We start from the raw sequence: 8050 nt of genomic DNA on the forward strand, positions 1-8050 counted from the left end.
AATAAGAAGAAAATACTATATCACAATATGTTTAAATCTCATTTATTTTAGTAAGTGGAAGAGGAAGAAATTTAATAGTATTTTGTTTTTTCCTATTAGTTACATGTCTGCTAATTAAGTATTGGCATATATAATACTTGTTTCTATCTTATAATCAGGAAGCAATAATGCAAGGAATTACTAATAAACCAAATGGGTAGAGAAATTAACATTGTTCCCAAAACAGGAAGGACTATAAAACCTGGTGGTCACATATAACCGGATAATCACCAGTAGTAAACATGTATTGCTGTTATTCAGTTTGTCACACACAATCACCAAATAAAAGGAGGGTTTGGAGTGCATTCCAATATGATAAATGAACCAAATATTCTCTGGAGGAGTGTTAACTACACAGATTCAATCCCTCATCATCTGTTAACAGGAGATGAGTATTTTAGGTAGCCTATAATTGTAATAGAAACTAATGAGAAAGCAAGCTTTAAGTCATGTTACCAACCAAATCAATAGATTTATAATGATGAGTTAATGGGTTTTGCCACACATCTATGTGAGGTACGCAAAGAACAATATTTTGGGGAAGACATCTGGTTGCAAATAATAAATACTATGTAACAAGAGTGAACATAAAACATTTTATTTACTAAGCAGCTGTATTTTAATTATAGAAAGAAACTAATTCTGCTGATTAGTGCCTGAAGTGTTTATCACCTTGAGGAAAACAACTAAATCTTGTGCTCCAATCAAAAATCAATTGACCCACATTCTCTAACCTCTGAAAGTCAGAGATGGCATTCCTCTTCCTTAGGACCTCCTAAGAGTATTGTCAGTCCTTGGCCGGGCGCGGTAGCTCAAGCCTGTGATCCCAGCACTTTGGGAGGCCGAGACCAGCGGATCACGAGGTCAGGAGATCGACACCATCCTGGCTAACACGGTGAAACCCCGTCTCTACTAAAAAATACAAAAAAAACTAGCCGGGCGAGGTGGCGGGCGCCTGTAGTCCCAGCTACTCGGGAGGCTGAGGCAGGAGAATGGCGTAAACCCGGGAGGTGGAGCTTGCAGTGAGCTGAGATCCTGCCACTGCACTCCAGCCTGGGCGACAGAGCGAGACTCCGTCTCAAAAAAAAAGAGTATTGTCAGTCCCAAAGTATTCAAAATAATATGAAATTCTAAGAAGTTTATAAAATAAATTTATCTCTAATCCCAGAAAAGTTTAAAGAAATGCAGAACTGGTGAAGAAATAAATTAACCCCTGTTGATATTCTAGAAAAACATGATAATGGGTTTTGAAATAATTTTATTTATGTCTCTCTCTCTCATGTTTAAGATATTGAAGTATTCAAAATAAGCAGCAGTCTGATTGCAGTCTATGTTGTTTCAATTATCTTAGTCAACTTTATAAAGAATTTTTAAATGCTCAAGAAAAATTGTTCTTTGAAATTTTATGAATAAAATGTAGTATACATAGCTGTGACATTAGAAAGGAAAGTGTAAGAACTGTCAACAGCAGTTGGGCTTTAGGACACTTTGATGGGGCATATGAGAGATGGAAGGGACAGTTTTCAGGAGCAGCTGCTTTTATGCCTAGAAGATATTAAGAATCAAAAGTGGGGAGAAACAGGAGACAAATTGTTAACTATTTAACTGTACATTTAACGTTTATTCTTCCTTTTGAAGTTTCTGAAGTTGTGAATAAAGATTTGAAACTATATCAAGTATATTTTTGTGTAGGACTTTTTTGGGAGAGCTTTGTATGTGATGTTTTAAAAATATAGTTCTGTATTCAACATTGATCCTATGACTGCTTGATTTTATATAGTTTATATAAGCTAGAGTTACTGCTTTTCTTAGTCATTTTCTTGGTCTTCCTCATTGTCATTTGAATACATAACATCTGCCTCCAAGATCTAAACTGGAAAAAAAAATTGATTTGAGTACACCCTAGCCTTCTTTCTAGGAGCTTTCAGGCATTCATCTAACTACACTTTCCTAAAGAGAGTGGACAACCTTTTCCTTCCCTTATTGCCTGATTGGCCTTTGAAACTAAAGGCAATATCTAGAGCATGTGTAACTCTAACACCCTTTTGGTGCCTTCTACAGTAATTTGTGTGGGGATCACACTTCCTAGATCACAATGTGCCATTGCTGAGTCTACTTCCTATTATGGAGTTAGCAGTCATTAAAGACTTGTAGTGGGATAAAGACTATTAAGATTGGATCAGAGGAAATAGGACTTTTGCTGTCTCAAAGGAATATCTGATCAATATTGTCCTCAATGGTTTATATGAAGGAACCATTTTTTCTCTAAAATTGAAATAACAATGAGCTGCTTCAAAAAATTTTAGTGAAATTAAATACATATATAATATGTAGCATTTATATTTATTTACATATATTTATGTATTTATGACAGTGCCTATAACATAGTAAGCATTCAATAATAATTAGCTAATCTGTATTAGCATGTATAGAACCTATAATTATTTCTAATGTGTATCAGGCAGTCATCTTACCAAGCTTAATATATCTCTACTGTCCTTCATCATCAGGGTTCAAGTGGGAACCCTATAGATGGAGAAAGGCAACCACTTTGCCTGTTCCATATCTCCAACAGGAGTCAAAAGAGAGCCTCAGAAATTTCCGAACCTTTGACAAGATCTTTCTTCTCTCACCCAGCCCAGCCCTCATTGTGTCTCACTGTTATACATTTAAAGGTTATAGGACTAATCTCCAAGGGGTATTTATCCTATTTATCTCAGCCCCCAGAAGAAGTTCTGGTTTCCCAGGCATCCCTCTTCCCCTGGAATCTAATTCCCTTAAGGCTCCAGACATACCCTTTGCTGACCCCACCCCAAATCTCAAAACTCTATTGACTCTTGAAGTCAGCAGCATCCCTTATATCTTCAACCTCTTCTCACAGCTCTTTCTCTAATGGACATGAGCTGTTTCACATGGAGAAATACAATGTATTTTTCTTTTTCATACAATGCCTCTAAGACTACTGGGACTGGAAGTTGAGTAGGTATTCTCTTTGCTTTTTTTTTCCATTTTCAACAAATCCTCCCTCTCGCAAACCTGAATAGCACCTCTCCTAGCATTGAATCTCAAGTTAGCAGACTATTGCTCCCACTCTACCCCTCCTTCTTGACATCTGCAGATTTCTCCAAAGCACACAAAGCACATTGTTTTTCATTCTAGGGTAATGCCCCTGGCACCCTGTCATACTGTTTAAAACTCCACTCCTCTCATAAATCTTGAGGATTCCAAAATGTACACCATAGTAGGCAGAATAATGGCCTCCAAAGATGCCCATTTCCTAATTCTCAGACTCTGTGAATATGACGGAAGTAGCAGATGGAATTAAGGTTGCTTATCTGCTGACCTTAAAAAGGGAGATTATTCTGTTTGATCTGGGTGGCTCAACATAATCACAATAGTCCTTCAATGTAGAGGAGGGAGGCAGAGGGGTGAGAGCCAGAGATGTGATGATGGAAGCAGTGTCCGTGATATGACTTAAGAAAGATGTGACCTGCTGTGCTGGCTTGAAGATGGAGAGAGGAGCCATGAGCCACAGAATGTAAGCAGCATCTAGAAGCTGGTAAAGGAAAGAAAAAAAAAAAAAAGGTTCTCCCGTAGAGCCTTCAGAAAGGAACACAGTCTTGCTAACACTTTGATTTTAGCCCAGTGAGACCCTGGACAGACTTCTGACCAGTAAAACTACATGATAGTACATTTTTGTTGTTTTCAGCCATGAAGTGTATCATAATTTGTTACGGTAGCAATAGAAAGCTCACACACTCTAATCCCTCAGTTCCTTAAGTTCCTCCCATTCAATGTCATCCTCTACCACTGCCTTAGCTATTCACTCCATGATCCTACTCTAGATCTTACTATTCCTAAGCACTGTAACTACTCCATAAATCTCAATTTCAACCATTCCACCCCATGACCACCATCTTCTACTTTCACAGCTCCCTCCCTCTGTTATCTCAATTTCAACAAATCCTAGACTGCTCTAGTAACTAAATTCATAGATTCTACTAGTTTAACTTTCTCTCGATCCCTTTAAGGATCCATTTCATTCCTCATCCAGCTTAACTTTCCTGATAACCATTATAGTCTGTCTAGTAATCACTCTTTGTATATACCTCTTCTCTATTACTATCCTTTATAGCTTCATTGTTCTCCCTTGTCAGAGTCACTCCCTGATCAATGTAACTTTCCACTTAGCTAGCTGCTACACACAGTTGAATGTGGCTAGAGATAAACTCATATCCAGGCTGAGGAATTTCATGTTAAGCTCATCATTAGTACCTCAAATAGGCCTTCATCCTGCCCTGGAGTCTTACTCTATTTGTCTAGCCCATTCACTTCCCCTTTAACACTGGCAGTATTTTCATACTACCTTCTCTCTACTGAAACTGTCTATCCTCTTCTTTTTTTTGAGACGGAGTCTCGCTCTGTCGCCCGGGCTGGAGTGCAGTGGCCGGATCTCAGCTCACTGCAAGCTCCGCCTCCCGGGTTCACGCCATTCTCCGGCCTCAGCCTCCCGAGTAGCTGGGACTACAGACGCCCGCCACCTCGCCCGGCTAGTTTTTTGTATTTCTTAATAGAGACGGGGTTTCACCATGTTAGCCAGGATGGTCTCGATCTCCTGACCTCGTGATCCGCCCCTCTCGGCCTCCCAAAGTGCTGGGATTACAGGCTTGAGCCACCGCGCCCGGCCCTGTCTATCCTCTTCTGTCCTCACTTTTCATTACTGACTTTGCTTCCTATTTCACAGAGAAAATGGAAATGATCAAGGAGAACTTCTGTAAGCTTCTCCACATCTACTCACTTGCCTGCATCTGCATTGTCTACGTGGCTTTTTCTTGTATATAATGGAAGAACTGCCCCTGTTCATCGCTAAGGTCAACTGCTTCATTTGTGCGTTAATTCTAACCTGCTCCTACCTGCTTAAGAACATTGCTTGGGCCGGGCGCGGTGGCTCAAGCCTGTAATCCCAGCACTTTGGGAGGCCGAGACGGGCGGATCACGAGGTCAGGAGATCGAGACCATCCTGGCTAACACGGTGAAACCCTGTCTCTACTAAGAAATACAAAAAACTAGCCGGGCGAGGTGGCGGGCGCCTGTAGTCCCAGCTACTCGGGAGGCTGAGGCCGGAGAATGGCGTGAACCCGGGAGGCGGAGCTTGCAGTGAGCTGAGATCCGGCCACTGCACTCCAGCCTGGGCTACAGAGCGAGACTCCGTCTCAAAAAAAAAAAAAAAAAGAACATTGCTTGGCAATTCTGCTCCTTCTCTCCTAAATCATCAGTTGAATCCATTCTATCTATCCAACAGCATGTGAATCAAGCCAAAATAAATACCTGCCTCTCTATATCCCATTTCTTCCTCTAGCTAGCACACCCCATTCCTCTACCCTCTTTTACAGAAAAAAAAAAAATTCTGGGGAAAGCTGTTTTATATGTACTGTCTTCAGTATTTTTCCCCTCATCATCTTCTTAACCATTTCTATTCAGGTTTTCACCCCCACCTCTTTACCAAAACTGTTCTTACAGAGGTGGCAGAGACTTTCATATTGTTAAATCGAATGGTCATTTTTCAGCTTTATCTTATTGTTCTAACTGTGGAAAGTTGGTACACCTGTCATTAAAACTTACCCTTCACTTGGCTTCTTTTTTTCCTTCTCTACCTTATTTATTCTTTTTTCTCTCCATTATCTCTTAATAATGCAGTTCCCCAGGACTCCATAGTTGGACATTTATTATGGTTTTATCTACATTCACTTTTTGTGGATCTCATTCAATCTTCTGACTTTAAAAACTGTCTCTAACCTGATGGTTGGAAATTCTAAAACGCTCTCTCAGATTTCTCCCTTGAACTTCCCACTCCCCATAAAAATTTTAACTTACATGCCTCATATGAATTTCAGAATTAATGTTTCCAATTCTGAGCTCCTGATCTTCTCCATCTCAGAATCTTTTTCCCTTTCAATTAATGGCAACTCCATTCTTCACGTTGTTTAGTACAAAATCTCTTCAGATTTCTTTGGCCCCTCATATTCTAAATCTAGTCTGTCAGTAAATCTTAGCAAATTTATCTTTAAAGTATACCTGGAATCCACCCAGTTCTCACCATCTCCATCAGTATTATCTTGGTCCAAACCACTGTTGTCTCTCACCTAGATTATTCCAAAAATCTCCTCATTGGTCTTTCTGCTGCCAAGACTCTTCACTTGAGTTTATTTTCAAACTGGCAGCCAGATTGTCCCTGTTAATAAATAAGTAAGTTGGATCGAGACATTTCTCTACTCAAACTCTTCAAGAATTACTCCAAAATAAAAATATTTTTAAACATTCGCCCAGAGGCTTCTCATCTCTTTTAGATGAAATCCAAAGTATTTCCAGTGGTCTCCAGGACCAGACAATCCATCATGGATCTCTCCTACCCTCCCATCATCCACCATGCTCCAGTCACCGTGGGTTCTTTCCTGGTTGGTGAAGACACTGCCACGCTCCTGCTTGGGCCTTTCATTTCCACGTGGGATGATCTTTCTTCAGATCGCCACACTGCTTGTTCCCTCACCTCCTTCAGGTTTTGACCCTTATGTCTCCTTCTCAGTGAGATCTTCTCTGAGCACCCTAATTGAAATTTCAAACCTCTGATTGCTTTCCAGAGCTTTTAACCAAGAGCCTGGTGACTTTACCATGGCCCCTTCCCCTAGCTGGTCTTATTTCCTTCACAGACTGGAAACTCCTTTCTGCTTATCACAGTGATTTGGCTTAGTTTGTCAGCTTCCTACTTCATAAAACTTTAGCATACAACAACATGCTTTGAAGGGAAAATCAGAAGTTCATGAAATCCCTCCAGTCCCTGATTTTGTCACTCCAGCCCCACACAATTGCTAAAACCTCTGCTACTTTCTCTCTTCCTAAGCAGTGGCCTTCTGCTTTGGCTGAGCCTGGATTCTCAGCTTCTAGCCCGTGTTCAGTAGCTTCAAATGCTCCCTGAGAAAAATGGGGCTAGAGGCTGGTGTTCTCCTCTTTGGATTTTAGTCTACGTCTTCTTGATTCTGAAGCTCTCTGGCAGCTCTAAACAGATAGATTTTGTATTTTATCCAGAGCTTCTTATTGGCCTTGGTGAGAACATTGGTCTAGCATAAACCACTCCATCCTATCATCCTTCTCTCATATTTTATTAATTTTTTCTTGCTCGGTCTCTGTGTTAGAATGTAATTTTCACAAGGTCTTATATTCAACTTCATTTTTAGTTTTTGCAACTGTCTGTTACAGTGTGGGCTTTCAGTAAATATTTGTTGAATAACTGCATACGTGCACATATAGTTTAAGCTATCTAACTACTTGTAATCCACAGACTAATTATTAACAAATTATGATGTTACTTTGAGATAATAATATTTAAAATACTGGCTATAAACCTGAAATTTACAATGGATCATCTGAGAAGGGATTCCATATAAAGGTTGTTATCATTCAGAATAACAGGGAAATTAAGCATGAGAGCTTTATATAATTTCCAGTTGCAGGAAGTATATGAAAAAAATTAATAAAACAGTGGTCATAAGCACGAGACTCAAACTAAAAATAACAAATCCTGTTTTTTGTAATTGCAGACATTGATATGTCAATTAATCTTCATTTTATACAAAAGCTACAGTTCTATGTAGCTTGTTTCTGAAAAGTAATAGCAGCAATTAATTTATTTAACTATGGTTAATATTTGACTAATCAGTTTTGGGAAAGCCAGCTAATAAATATGTGTAGCTACAGAGATGGGTGGATAGATATGTAGATACATACACACATAAAGAGATAGATAGGAGATAGATAGATAGATAGATAGATGTACAGCTACAGATAGATATCCTGATGGTGATTAAAATATGACCTTTTGTTTATTTCATTTAGCCAGAAAGTGTGCGGAAAAGAAAGAGATCAGTCTCTTACTGTGTCTATATAGAAAGAAGTAGACATAAGAGACTCCATTTTGTTTTGTATTTGAGATGCTGTTAATCTGTGACCCTACCCC

This window comes from Papio anubis, chromosome 19 (assembly GCF_008728515.1).
Source record: "Papio anubis isolate 15944 chromosome 19, Panubis1.0, whole genome shotgun sequence".
In the NCBI taxonomy this organism is placed as follows: Eukaryota; Metazoa; Chordata; class Mammalia; order Primates; family Cercopithecidae; genus Papio; species Papio anubis.